General features: G+C 38.8%; 1 non-coding gene and 1 pseudogene across 1 annotated transcript; one reads left to right on the top strand and one right to left on the bottom strand.

The window, feature by feature from the left end:
- Positions 1–1,739: 1,739 nt before the first annotated feature.
- Positions 1,740–4,391, bottom strand: LOC132178122 (uncharacterized; annotated as a pseudogene).
- A 1,738-nt stretch (positions 4,392–6,129) lies between these two features.
- On the top strand, positions 6,130–6,233 carry LOC132180155 (small nucleolar RNA R71). Its single transcript, XR_009440049.1, has one exon. It is a non-coding gene; the product is annotated as a small nucleolar RNA R71 (small nucleolar RNA).
- The last annotated feature ends 8,022 nt before the right edge of the window (positions 6,234–14,255 follow it).

Genomic DNA, 14,255 nt, shown 5'->3' with positions numbered 1-14,255 from the left:
AAATGACACATTGTCTCTAATGTGTCCAGAAATACAATACCAGATGGGCGGCTCAAGGTGGGTGTAACGTAGGAGAACGCTCCCCCAAACTTGAATAGTAGACACTTGACCTGAAAAACACAACAAAATAAAAAACAAAACAAACAAACAAGATCAAATGCAAAGGAAAAGAATGAGGGTTGCCTCCCACAAGCGCTAAGTTTTAAGTCTTTAGCCAGACTCTCCACAATAGACGACAATCACTCCGAATAACACGGATCCTCCAACAATGTCGTCTCCATCTCCATACTTCTTAACTCCAAGAAGGGTTTTAGCCTCTGTCCATTCACCTTGAAAGTGTTACCATTCTTTGGATCCTCAATCTCGATAGCCCCATGAGGAAAAACTGACCGAATAATAAATGGGCCTGTCCATCTAGATTTCAACTTACATGGGAAGAGATGCAATCGTGAATTGTCAAGAAGAACTTTCTGACTAGGATCAAAAGATCGTCTCAAAATCTTATGGTCATAAGCCTTCTTCATCTGTGCCTTGTACAATCGTGCACAATCATATGCATCATTCCTTAGCTCCTTTAATTCATTGAGTTGGAGCTTCCTCTGTAAGCTAGTCTTCATAAGATTGAAGTTTAGTTGCTTGATGGCCCAGTATGCTCAATGCTCCAACTCCACCGGAAGGTGACATGCATTTCTGTACACAAGCCGATAGGGTGACATCCCAATCAGGGTCTTGAATGCTGTCAGTTAAGCCCACAATGCATCACTCAATCGTAGAGACCAATCTCTCCTTGTAGGGTTCACCTTCTTCTCCAAAATGTGCTTGATCTCTTGATTTGATACTTCCACTTGGCCACTTGTCTATGGGTGATATGGGGTGGCGACCTTATGAGTGATGAAATGCTTCTTCATCAGCTGCTCAAAAATCCGAATGCAAAAATGCTTACCTCCGTCACTTATGATTGCTCAAGGCATACCAAAACGAGCAAAGATAATGTCCTTTAAAAGCTGGACCACAACTTTGTGGTCATTGGTCTTGCATGCAACAGGGTATTTGGACACATAGTCCACAACAACAAGAATGTACAAATTGCCAAAGGAGTTCCGGAAAGGTCCCATGAAATCAATGCCCCAAACATCAAAAATCTCAACATTCAGAATGGGATTGAGGGGCATCATATTTCGTCTAGAAATACTCTTTAGCTTCTGGCAACGCTCACATGAGGTACAGTAAGTGTGTGAGCCACGAAATAGGGTAGGCCAGTAAAATTCACACTGCAAAATCTTTGCAGCGGTCTTCTTAGCACTAAAGTGGCCTCCACAAACATGATCATGACAAAAGGAGATGACATTGGATTGGTCATGCTCAAGTATACACCTCCTAATGATCTGATCGGGGACTTGAATAGATAAGGATCGTCCTAAAAAAAGTACTTCACCGTGGCCATAAACTTGAAGCCACCACATTTTTGGAATGCTTCTTATCCCGAATCTCTATGTCAAATTCTTGTAATAATAAAAACACCCGATAAGGCGGGATTTATCATCCTTTTTGGAAAAAAGATACTTCAACACTGCATGATCTGAGTAGATAATGACTTTAGATCATAGGAAGTAGGATCTAAACTTGTCCAACGCAAAAACGACCGCAAGCAACTCCTTTTTAGCTGTGGAGTAGCTAAGTTGTGCGTTGTTGAGTGTCCTGCTTGCATAGAAGATGATGTAGGGGAGTTTATCAACTCGCTACCCCAAAAGAGCTCCGACTGCATAATCTGACGCGTCACACATGATCTCAAATGGCACACCCCAGTTTGGTGGCTGAATAATGGGTGTGAACGTCAAAATCTTCTTCAGATCCCCAAATGCTTTCTTGCAGTCCTCATCAAATGCAAAAGGGGTATCCTTGACCAAGAACTTGCTTAAGGGCCTGGTGAGTTTGCTGAAGTCCTAGATAAATCTCCTGTAAAATCCTGCATTGCCTAGAAACGAACGAACCTCTTTCATCATACGTGGGGGTGGATGGTTGGAGATCAGATCCACCAGTATAATGCCTTGCTTCACCATGATGCTGCATTTCTCCCAATTAAGCACCAGGTTCTTCTCTTTACATCCCACTAAGACCAAAGTGAGGCAGTGTAAACTCTCCTCACATGAAGAACCGAAGAAGGAGAAGTCGTCCATGAAAACTCCAGGAAATGCTCTACCATATCTGAGAATATGCTCATCATGCACTGCTGAAAGGTGGCGGGTGCATTGCATAACCCAAAGGGTATGTGACAGTAGGTGAACGTCCCAAAAGGACAAGTAAAAGTCGTCTTCTCCTGATTTTCGGGGTCCATAGGGATCTGGTTATATCCAGAATAGTGCCCAACCAAGCGCTCCACCATCTGATCAATAAATGGGAGTGGAAAATGATCCTTCCTGGAAGCGGCATTTAGTTTGCGGTAGTCTATGCAAACTTTCCATCCCGATTGAACACGAGTTGGGACCAACTCGTCATCCTTGTTCTTTACTACTATCACGCCCGCCCGCTTAGGCACCATGAATTGGGCTTACCCCCTTGCTTACCCACTTGCTGTCAGAAATTGGATAGATGATGCCTACATCCAATAACTTAATTACTCCTGCTCTCACCACTTTCTACATGGCTGGGTTAAGCCTCCTCTGTGGCTCCCTCGATGGCTTGGCATTCTCTTCCAAATGTATCTTGTGCATCACCACTAAGGGGCTGATCCCCTTAATATCTTCAATAGTCCATCCGATAGCCTCCTTGTGCTCTCTCAAAACATCCAATAACTTCTCCTCTTGAGCACCAACCAAATCAGAAGCTATGATCACAGGCAAAGAATCTACTAGATCGAGGAACTTGTACTTAAGAGTATCCAGTAATGGCTTAAGTTCCTTTTTTGGTGGCTCGTGTACTGCTGCCTCCTCCTCCTCATTACTCACCAGAGGACCATTCTCTAGAATAGCATCTGCTTGCTCAAGCAATTTCTCTAAGTTCAAATCCTCTCCAAATTGAGCAAGGCATGACTCCAAGTGGTCCTCCATGCTCGTTTCTTCAACTGTGTCCTCAATGATCTCCTCTATCGCGCATACATTATTTACTTCTTCAAATTCCAATGGTTGCTTGCTGCTGTGAAAAATATTCAGCTCCACTGTCATATTGTCAAAGGATACCTTCATTATCCCTGTCCTACAATTAATGAGGGCGTTAGCCGTAGCTAAGAATGGTCGCCCTAGAATTATCGGGATTTGAATCCCAACATTCGAAACCGGCTCTGTGTCTAGCACAATGAAATCCACAGGGAAATGAAACTTATCAACTTTAATCAAGACATCCTCGATTATTCCCTGTGGAACCTTCACTGACTTGTCACCCAATTGGAGTGTAATCAATGTGGGCTTCAACTCCCCTAACCCCAATTGTAAGTAAACTGAGTAGGGCAAAAGATTCACACTCACTCCAAAATCCAATAATGCCCTCTCAATACGGCTAACTCCTATCATGCAAGAAATAGTAGGACACCCAAGGTCCTTGTACTTGATGGGCAATTTGCATTGCAGGATTGAGCTAACTTGCTCGGTCAGGAATGCCTTCTTTAGGACATTCGTCTTCCTCTTGATAGTTGTCAAGTCCTTCAAGAACTTGGCATATGACGGTACTTGCTGGATGGCATCCAAAAATGGGATATTGATATGGACTTGCTTCAATACCTCCAGAATGTCCTCAAACTTTCTTCCTTTCTTAGGTGCTTGCAACCTTTCAGGATGGCTCAGCATCTCTCTTCTCCTTGTTGCCACTCTCTTGCCCTTGTGGCACAACAGGGTTCTCTCCTGGCAAAACCATTTGATTGTCCACTTATCTCCCTACCTCAGTGTCATAATCGATTGCACCTGCTCTTGCCTGTGCGTAGGATTTGATGAACTTCCAACCGCACACTGTCCCTTTGGGTTGGGTACGGGCTGACTAGGGAACTTTCCCTTCTCTCTTTCACCCAAGTGACTTGTGATTTGTCCCATCTGACTCTCCAGCTTGGCAATCGCTTGGGTGTTGACCATTGTCGCACTCCTCACTTCACTGATGGATTGGCCTGCCATCTTCATGAAGTCCTTTAGAGTTTCCTCCAACAATTGTGAGACCAACCCCAGTACTTGAGTGGGAGCTTGGTAAGCAGGTGATGGTGATGGCTGGGCCGAGCGACCACGAGTCTGAACCGATGGAAATCTAGGAGGGTATTGATTGTGAGCATGATGAGGGGCTCCACCCTGATTCACCAGTTGGTTCTGCTTCCATGAAAAATTAGGGTGGTTCCACCACCCTAGATTGTATGTCCTGAAGTATAGTCCATGTGACTGCTTCTGATGGTCGTTGAAAGTGTTCACATGTTCCATAGGATACTAAGCAAAAGCCGGCGTAGATGGACAATTTGGTGCTAAGTGCATAGGACTATCACAAATGGAACAGCTATCAACATTGAAAATGTTGGTAGCATTGATGGACTAACCCACAGCGAGAGCATCGACCTTCTTGGTAAGGGCATCTATTTTTATCCTCAAATCAGTGTCCTCTTTAATCTCATAGATGCCTCCTTTCTTGGGAGCATGTGTGGACCAGTCTTGACAACTCGAAAAAATGCCACTGCTATGAGTTGTCAGACAACTTGTCCAATGCCTTATACACTTCATCCCCCGTCAGACTAAAAAAAGCCCACCCCCTCCACGTTCATCGACTCGATCATGCTACAGTTGGATTGGTGTTGTGCAAAAATCTACCTAAATTAATAAGTGAATAATTGTACGTTTTACCTGCAAGTGCACAAGGTCAACATAGTAGTATATGGTGCAAGTACAGGATCATTCCCATGAGGATTGCTAAATTTATGTTTAAAAATAGATGATTTAAGCAAAAGCAAAATAAAGATTGATTGTTGAAGTGATGATAATAAAGGGTAGGGCTTTGATATCCACCACTAATTATATTTAGTGAATATAACAATATGTCAATGCTTTGATCAAGTTATGCATATCTAATGTTTGTCAACCTTAGGGCATGGCGTATACTCCTAAGGCTATAGATTTCCCTAAGCAACAAGTTAGGCATGGCTTATACTCTAACTCTTTTCATTCCTAAGGGATTTAGCATGATTTATACTAAGTTGTTCCTTAGGAAGACATATGTTCTATGGAAATCGACAAACACACAAGGCCTAAGGCATGGCATATACTCCCGGTTCCCCATGTTGATTAACCCAAGAACCCGGTGTGGATTTCTTTTGTTACTTATGTTAAACCCAAGACTCGGCCATCCAAATTGATTTAACTAACTAGTCCATACCACATGCATATGTTGATCAGGCACACACATATGAGAAATTCATGCGAGCAGGTATTAATCAAGTTAAATAGCACAACAAGATCATCACAAAGGCGCCAATATTGAAATATTAACAAAACATAACTAGGGCTTCAATCAAGCCCTACTAATTAAATTAGCTACACATAAAGTTGATGTTAAACATCTTCATAAAATAAAGGAAAAGAATAAACCCGAGACTTGAACTTGGAGAGCTCGTATTCTTCTCCTTACAAAGTCTATCTATTCTAGAGGCTTAAGGGTCTATTTATAGGCTTTAGAAGTCCTAGACAAAGTAGTAAAGCTAGGTATTTCGTAGGGTTTTGAGACCTATTACAAATTGGAGTTGGAAAACCGTAATATGGAAATATTGTCAATCCAGCGACCACTTGATAAGTCTCCTGTGCAAGGGTGCGCTCGATCTCAGGTCTGCGATCGTTCCTTCTTTTGGCATGCGCTCGATCGCTCTTGGCCTGTTCGATGCTGTGTCCTCTCGGGTATTGCGCTCGATCGCAGGTACCCTGCGATTGAACGTAGTACCAGGGAGCTCCAATTGTCTTCATTTCATCTTTTGAGCTCAAATCACCTAGTTTTACTTCTTTTTCTTCCAAAAGCCTATAAAAGTATGAAAAAACACAAAGAGGAATTAAAATGGCCTAATTAATTAAAACCAAAGGATTAAAACATGTAAGTTAAGGGCTGAAAATATGAATATTTTAGCACTTATCAATTGGGTCAATCCTTGGTAGAAGAACTGAACGAGTCTCCGCGTCTCACATCCATGAGGAGGGCACTTAATCAGCAGATCCTTAAAACGCTCCCAACTTTCAAAAAAATTTCTCGTCTTCCTCCTGAGTGAAAGAGCTAATCTCCTTTCGGCTCTCATTCACTTTCGACATCGGCAAAAACTTGCTCAACAAGATTTTCCATAATGTAATTGATCTGGGCGTGTTGGAATCCAACCATGCCCTGACTTTATCATGCAGGGAAAAAGGGAAAAGTCTAAGGTGGACAGACTCTTCAGGGAAATTCTAAAATTTAAAGGTGGCACAGATGTCCTTGAATTTCTTTACATGACTGTAAGGATTTTCAAGTTCAAGGCCATGGAAGGAGGGTAGAAGTTGGATGATGTGTGGCTTAAAATCAAAGTGGGTGGCATTGGTTGGTGGCAACAATATGCACGAAGGGGAGTTTGTCGCAACTGGTGCAAACAAATTCCTAAGTGATGTGGTGGAGTCCACATTCCAAGCTCTAGCTTGCTCCGCATTTCTAGCTCTAGCATCCTCATTCTCAACCCTAAGCTGCTGCACATTATGGGGTGCGTCTCCCATTTCAACTCTATTCCCACTCTCAACAGGTGCTCTCCAATTTCGCCTAAGGGTTCTATCAATGTCGGGATCTAAGGGTAACAAATCCAAGTTCAGGGATCTCCGACCAAGCATACACAAAACAACAAGTGCTCAAACAAACTGACTAAACAAAAATAAAATATTCACAAAAACGAAGAACAACAAACAAAAGATAATGTAACAAAAATATTAACAAAAATAAACCAAAAGGAAAATACTAAAACTATACTTAGTTGCTTCTGGTCTATTGTTGTTGACTGCAGACGTGCGCTCAATTGCAGGTAAGCTGCAATTGATCATAGACATGCTGGTGAGCTCGATTGGCAATGGCTTGCGCTTGAGCGTTGGCCTGTTGTGCACTCGCGTGCAAGTGTGGAAATGTAGAGCACAGGCGCGCGGACAGTTCTAAGATAGGCCCGAGTGCGCTTGAGCACAGTGAGGCGCACTCAATCGCACTAACAGGGACCTGATTTTCACCAAATCTGCAACAAAATTCAAAAACAACTTTTTTTTTTTTTTTTTAGATCAGAATTACAGAAACAATAAAAAATAAAAAATGAAAATAAAATAAAAAATAAAAATTGCAAAAGACAAATAAAACAAGAATCTAACTAACTAGTAAACAAACTAAATTAATTTAACAAAAAATTAATTTTCACAAATCAAACAACTCTCCGGCAACGGCGCCAAAACTTGATGTGTGAAAATTTAATAACTCGCAAGTGCACGAGTTGTGTGTAGTGTCTTGTGCAAGTGAGAGGTCGAACCACAGAGAGTTGTGTTGCAAAAATTAATTTATATTTAAACTAAATCTATTTTAACCTAGTTAAACTGATTAAAAACAATTAATGGAAAAACACTAAGGTTTTCCGAATTCACCCAACCAAATCAAACAACACATTCTTGCATTTTATACATACAACCAACAAACAATAAGTTTTATACATTGTTCAAATTCGTAGACATGCATATTAAATCATTCGATGAATACAACCGTTAAACGAATAACAACGAATATCCACTTGAGATTAAATCATCCACTATATTTGTTTGATATACAAATCACAATGGATATCCGTTCTCAATCAGATCATTCGATGTATCCATGGATGAAACACAACGAATATAAAACTTTGCATGAATAAAAGAAACAACATTCAATCAAACGAAATTAATCAAGCAATTGAATTGAATTTGAACAACAATTTGATCAAACATCGAATTGTATACATAAAATGACAAGAACATGATTGTTTATCAATGATGAGGGTTCATCTTCAACCTTAGTTGAAGGTTTTAGCCTCTCATGATTTCAAAACTCATATTAAAATGACTTAAAATCATAGAAAACCTAAAACTTACAAAGGGGAACATAGACAGAGCGTAAGAATGACAACAGGTCAAAAAATGGCTTTAAACAGCGCCTCCCAATGTGTTTACAATAGAAAAGAATGCATTATATACTAAAAAAATAGGGTTTTAGCGCTGCCATGTCAGCCTGAGTGCGCTCGATCGCACTCTAGGTGCGCTTGAGCGCACTTGGGTCTTCAGGGTGTCTGCGGCGCACCATTTAAGCGCTATGCGTAGGGCAGACATGGGCGTGCGCTCAATCATAGTCCTCCTACGCTCGAGCACAATTCCAAAAACCTTCAATTTCTTTGCAATTTCCCCCTTCAGCAAAACTAAAGAAAATATCAGAAAATAACAAAGCTAAGGGCTTAACAAATACAAGTTAAGGGGCTCAAATATACAATATTTGGCACTCATTAGGCGGCAATCAAGTATTGTTTTAACTAGCAGCCTTTTAATCCAAAAACCTATAAAACAAAGAAAATATGAAAAGAAAGTAAAATCAGACAAACTAACAACACTAAGGAATTAACGCATATAAGTTTAAGGGCTAACATATGAATATTTTGGCGCTTAACTCACCCCCTAACTTACATATTGCTAGTCCCTTAGCAATACGAAACTAAAAACAAAATGGAGAAACAAAAAACAAAAAGATAAAACCATCTTTCGTGGGATGTACGATTGCATTTAGCATATGCAACAAGCCTTTTAAACCCCTAGAAATTCCTTAGAGGACGAGTGAAGTCTCGTGAGGGTTTTCCAGGAATGTTACCAACAAACATTATGCAAAAGTTCATGCTATCCAAAAATTTAAGTATCACTCAAAACTATGATTTTCATTCATTAGCGAGCTTAAAAGGATAAACTCCATCTTCACAATGAATTGAAATTTTAAAGTGTAATCACTTACAAAAGAGAGGCTCAGGCACCACAAGTTTGAAACAGCGTAAAGTGAACTAGCACATAAATATGAAGCTTCCAATTATTTTCAATGTGCACTGTTCACTAGCACATAAATATGAAGCTTCCAATTATTTTCAATGTGCACTGTCTCAATATCTCAAAGTTCACTGAAATCCCTATCAGAATGAATAACTATGGCATATTTTCTTTTTCTCTTTTTTTTTTTTTTTTGTTTTCTTGGTCAGGCTGTGCAATGTTTGGTTCCCTTAAGCTTTATAACCCATGTAGCGAGTGTTAACTCAATGACACCCAAACCAGATGGTTTTAGGGCATTAGGTGTAAAACACCCTTAAGTACTTACTAACTCGAGTCAAAAAGGGTACAAAATCAAACTAACCATGATATCAACCAAATCAAAATTCCTCACCTTTTGATGTGAACACTCAATGCTTTGAGGCTAGAGGTCTAGTTACTTAGTGAAAAGCTTATCAATGATTTTTTTTTTCTTTCTTTTTATCACAGATATATAAGCCAAAGTATCCATCTAATAGATCATCCAGTTTCACCCAAGACATAGAAACACACACATCAGATTTTCATGTCATACCCCACAAATTATGTGCTAATGTGCTTGTCTAAGATCAGATCAAACATGTGAATTCTCAGCTGTCCTAAGCAAGTAACCAAACTGAAAAACTCTATCATCAGATCATGTGTTCGAAACTGGATATTTTTTAAGACGAACCAAAATTTTAAGACAAACATGAACATGCATATACATTTATTTTTTCTTAAAACAACAAAAAAAAAACAAAACTAGGACAAAGTGTGTGTAAATGTGTCTCCCATACCCCCAAACTTAAATTACACATTATCCCCAATGTGTGTATAACATGGAAAGATCTTACCCCGGGAGATGGACGAAACAGTTTGGAATAGCATGGCTCATAGCACACCCCCAAACTTGAACTGAAGCACACTTGTCCCTGCTAACCAAAACACTAAAGTAACAAAGGAAAACAAAAAGAAAATAAAAAATAAAAATAAAACAAACAAACAAAATAAAAAGGATATGCTGTGGGGTGCCTCCCATGAGCGCTAAATTTAACGTCTTCAGACAGACTATGGCACTTTAAACTTGAAGCACCAGTCTTCCTTCTCTTGCACCAAAGGGAATGAATTCTTCCTATTGCAAGATGCATCCAAATGTCTATAGATTGGGGAGGACCGCTTTGAGTTTTCTCAAATAGTTTCTCATCTAGTGGGGAATCATGAACTGGAATAAATTAGGAAGAAAACTCAGGGAGCTACTCTATCTTGATGTCCTCAATTTGCTCATGTGATAGCTCTAACAGACTTCTCTCCTGGCCTCTTGGTGTTTCAGGAATAAAAGCTAATGTTGAAAATATATTAGTGCTCTCTTCTTTTTCCTGATGTGGCTCCTGTGGAACTTCGGTTTGCTCCTCCTTCCCTTCTTCCACTTGATTTTCAACCACCTCTTCACTCCTCAATGTGACAGCTTGCTCATAATAGTAGGTGCACTCTTCCTCCATGTATTGTCCAATGGGATCTACCATCAACTGACTTTGACACTCTTCTTCTTGGTATTGTTGAGGCCAATCGATTGGAGATAGCACCTCCTCATGATAATGTTGAAACCAATTGATGGGACATGGCTCCTCTTCATGAGCTTCTATATTGAAAATGGATTGCCACAGACTGGGGCTAAGACAAGAATAGGAATGATCATAGAACTGTGGAGATGGCTCCTCTTCATGATAGCAAATACTCTCTTTCTCCATATAATCTCCATGAAGAGTGGTAACTGACTGATTTTGGGGCTCTTCCTTTTTGAGAAAATCTGTTCTTTGTGTATAGTAGGCCTTTGTCCTTTTAACTGATTTCAAATGAGAGTTATTCATCTCCTCAATTGCTGAACTGATCATAGCTAATGTATTTTCAGAAAACTCAAGAGGAGGTGGTTCAGCTTGATATTGCTGTTGTGGAGCTAATTGAGAGCAATATGCATGACCATAGAATTGCTGATATGATTGATGTTATAGTCCATGAGATTGTGGAGCATGAATTTTAGGAGCTTGAGCTTGCCATGAGAGATTGGATTGTTGGCTCCATGACGGGTTACAGGAATCAAAATAGCAGTCGTTCCCCGGTCTAGAGAACAATGTGCTCTTATGCCCAAAAATTTTGTTAGAAATTTGTCTCATTGTAGGACATTCTCTAACATGTTGATAAGGGTCATGGCATAATGAACATGGTCCATGGGGTGTTGGAATACCTCCCCACCTGTGTGAAATTAAAAATAAAATAACAAAAAGTTAAAATAAAAAAGAAAATAAAAACAAAATTTAAAAAGAAAACTTACTCATATGGAAACTCGAATGACCCTGCATGAAACAAAAGAAAAAAAATCAGATCTATAATTAGTACAATAACTATGTTGCTGTCTAAATGTGCAATAGATTGCACCGTGAGGTGCTCTCAATCACACTGGTGTACTCGATCGCCCTAGATGGGCGCTTGAGCGCACCTCCGGAGGCAAAACAGTAACTGCGGAAAAACTTTAGAAAAATAGAAAAATTAAAACATAATTAAACTTAGGAAAAAAAAATTTCGAACAAAATCAAACAATCCCCAGCAACGGCGCCAAAAAACTTGTACTACCAAATACTACCTAAATTAATAGATAATATTAAGTACGTTTTACTCGCAAGTGCACAAGATCAAATGATAGTATAGTGCAGCATGTACGAGATCGATCCCACAAAGATTGTTGATTTTGTTTTAGAAGTAATTAAAATACCAAACTTGTCACAAGATTGATATTGAAACTAAGGAAAAGAAATAAAGATAAAGATAAGGTAAAGATATGACTTTGATATCCACCACTAATCATGCTCAAATAATATAACAATATGCCAATGATCCAATCATATTAAGAATACCTAATGTTTGCCAACCTAAGGGCATGGGTGTATACTCCTTAAGCTATTGATTTGCCTAAGCAACGAGTGAGGCATGGGTGTATACTCTAACTCTTTTCTTTCTCAAAGGATTTAGCATGAGTGTTTACTAAGTTGTTCTTTAAGAAAGCATAAATCTATGGAAATTGAAAAACACACGGAACTTAGGGCATTGGTGTATACTCCCGGTTTTCCATGTTGATTAACCTAAGAATTCGGTGAGGGTTTCTTTTGTTACTCTTATTAAAAACCCAGGACTCTGTCGTCCAAATTGATTTAATTAATTAATCCATACCACATGCATATAATGGCCAATCACATATATATATATGAGGAATTCAAGAAAACTGGAATTAATTAAGTTAAGCAACACAATATGATTATCACAAAGGTGCCAATATTGAAATATTAAATAAACATAATTAGGGCTTCAATCTAGCCCTCCTTAAGATTTAGTTACACATAATTAAAATAACACTAAAAAGAAAAGGGAAAGAAAGAACCGAAAACCTCTCCTAGAAGTAGCCTCCAAATTCCTCTCCCAAATTTGTGTCTATTCAAGGATGATCATTCTAAAGGTTTAGAGGTCTTATTTATAGGCTTAGGAATACTCTAGAAAACCTAGAAACCCTAGTAAAATAGTAGGGTTTAGTCCTAGTGTAACTAGGACTAAAAAAACCCTAATATGGAAAGCAAAGGGAGTCCGGCCACAACTTCTAGAATTCTCTAGTGCACGGGTGCGCTCTATCGTAGCCCGTGTGCGTTCGATCGCATCTCTATGATCGATCGCATGTGTTCTGCGCTCGATCGCATTGTGATCGAGTCTTCTCTTGTGCGCACGAGCGCAGGCCTTGCTCTTCATGTCTGGACCTCTCTGGAAGTGCGCGTCCCCTGTGATCAATCGCACTACCTGAATGTTTTTGCTTGCTTCAAGTCTTCTAGCTTTTTCCCAATTTTATCCTTTAAGTCCGATACTTCCAAAAATGGTTTCTTTTCTTCCAAAAACCTATAAAACAAAGAAAACATAAAAATAAAGTAAAATAGCACAAACTAACAACACTAAGGAATTAACACATATAAGTTTAAGGGCTAAAATATGAATATTTTGGCACTTAACAGCTACCTCAAGTGGGAATGCTAGGTTTAATTCTTTTATACTTAGTTTATGTTAATTCTAGTTATTAGAATTTAAATTATGTCGTTGTGATGTCTAAATTGCTCGGGAAAGTGTGATTGAATCTCTCGGGAAGGATATTATATTCATTCATCCTTTAAAATATTACAAAAGTGTCATTGTGCTACCTAAATTTTATTAAGTATTTTACAATAGCACCGTTGTGATGCCCAAGCAAAATTAGAAGTTTTAGATAAATATTACATTAATGCCGTAGTAATGCCCATATAAAAATATGTGGCAACGCTACATAGTCGTTATGACACCCAATTGACATTATAATATTTTAGATATATGTTGTTATGCTGTCCAATTTTGGATAAAGCTTAGGGAGAAATTAAGAGGTCGTTATTTTACCCTTTTAAATAAAATTTTAAACTAATATATGGTCGCGCACGGGCTCACTAAATGCAGTGACTATTAGAATCAAGGGTTAGAATGGGAATCCAACTTAACGGTCTATGGTGAAAAGTAAGTATAACTACTTATTGAGCATGGTACTATTTTAGTAAATATAACTACTTACTAAGCATGATACTATTTTTGTAAGTATAACTACTTACTGAGCATGATACTATTCTAGTAAGTATAACCACTTACTGAGCATGATACTATTTTTATAAAGCTTTCAACATATAATTATTACATGAGCTTGATTATTTTATGAGTAACATGAGTATATGCTTTCAATTATTTTTAGATGTATTGAAATAAGTTGCGAAATGAAAGGAGATGAATAATTATTACATGACACTATTTTTATAAAGCTTTCAACGTATAATTATTACTTGAGCTTGATTATTTTATGAGAACAAAAAAATGATTTTAAGAGACATGTTATTGCATATTGTTGAACATTGAGAACAAGAGATGAATTAAATATGAAGCAAGGAGGTTTTTCTATGTTAACGGTAGGAACCGAAGGAGCCACTCTGGTTAAATAAGAAAGTTTTTGTCTTCCTAAAGTTGAATTTAAAATTATGAGGTGTTCTTATGTTAACGGTGGAAGCTGAAGGAGCCTTCCAGGTTAAAATAAGAAGAAAGGTGCTAACCGAGGAGCTAAAGGTGTCTCCTAAAAGCCATAACAAAAGGTTCAAGTCCTTTAGAAAGCCGGAGAGGCTAGATATTGCATTGCATACATTG

This window comes from Corylus avellana, chromosome 4, assembly GCF_965113065.1.
Source record: "Corylus avellana chromosome 4, dhCorAvel1.hap1.2, whole genome shotgun sequence".
Classification (NCBI taxonomy): Eukaryota; Viridiplantae; Streptophyta; class Magnoliopsida; order Fagales; family Betulaceae; genus Corylus; species Corylus avellana.
This window is presented reverse-complemented; position numbering and strand designations above follow the sequence as displayed.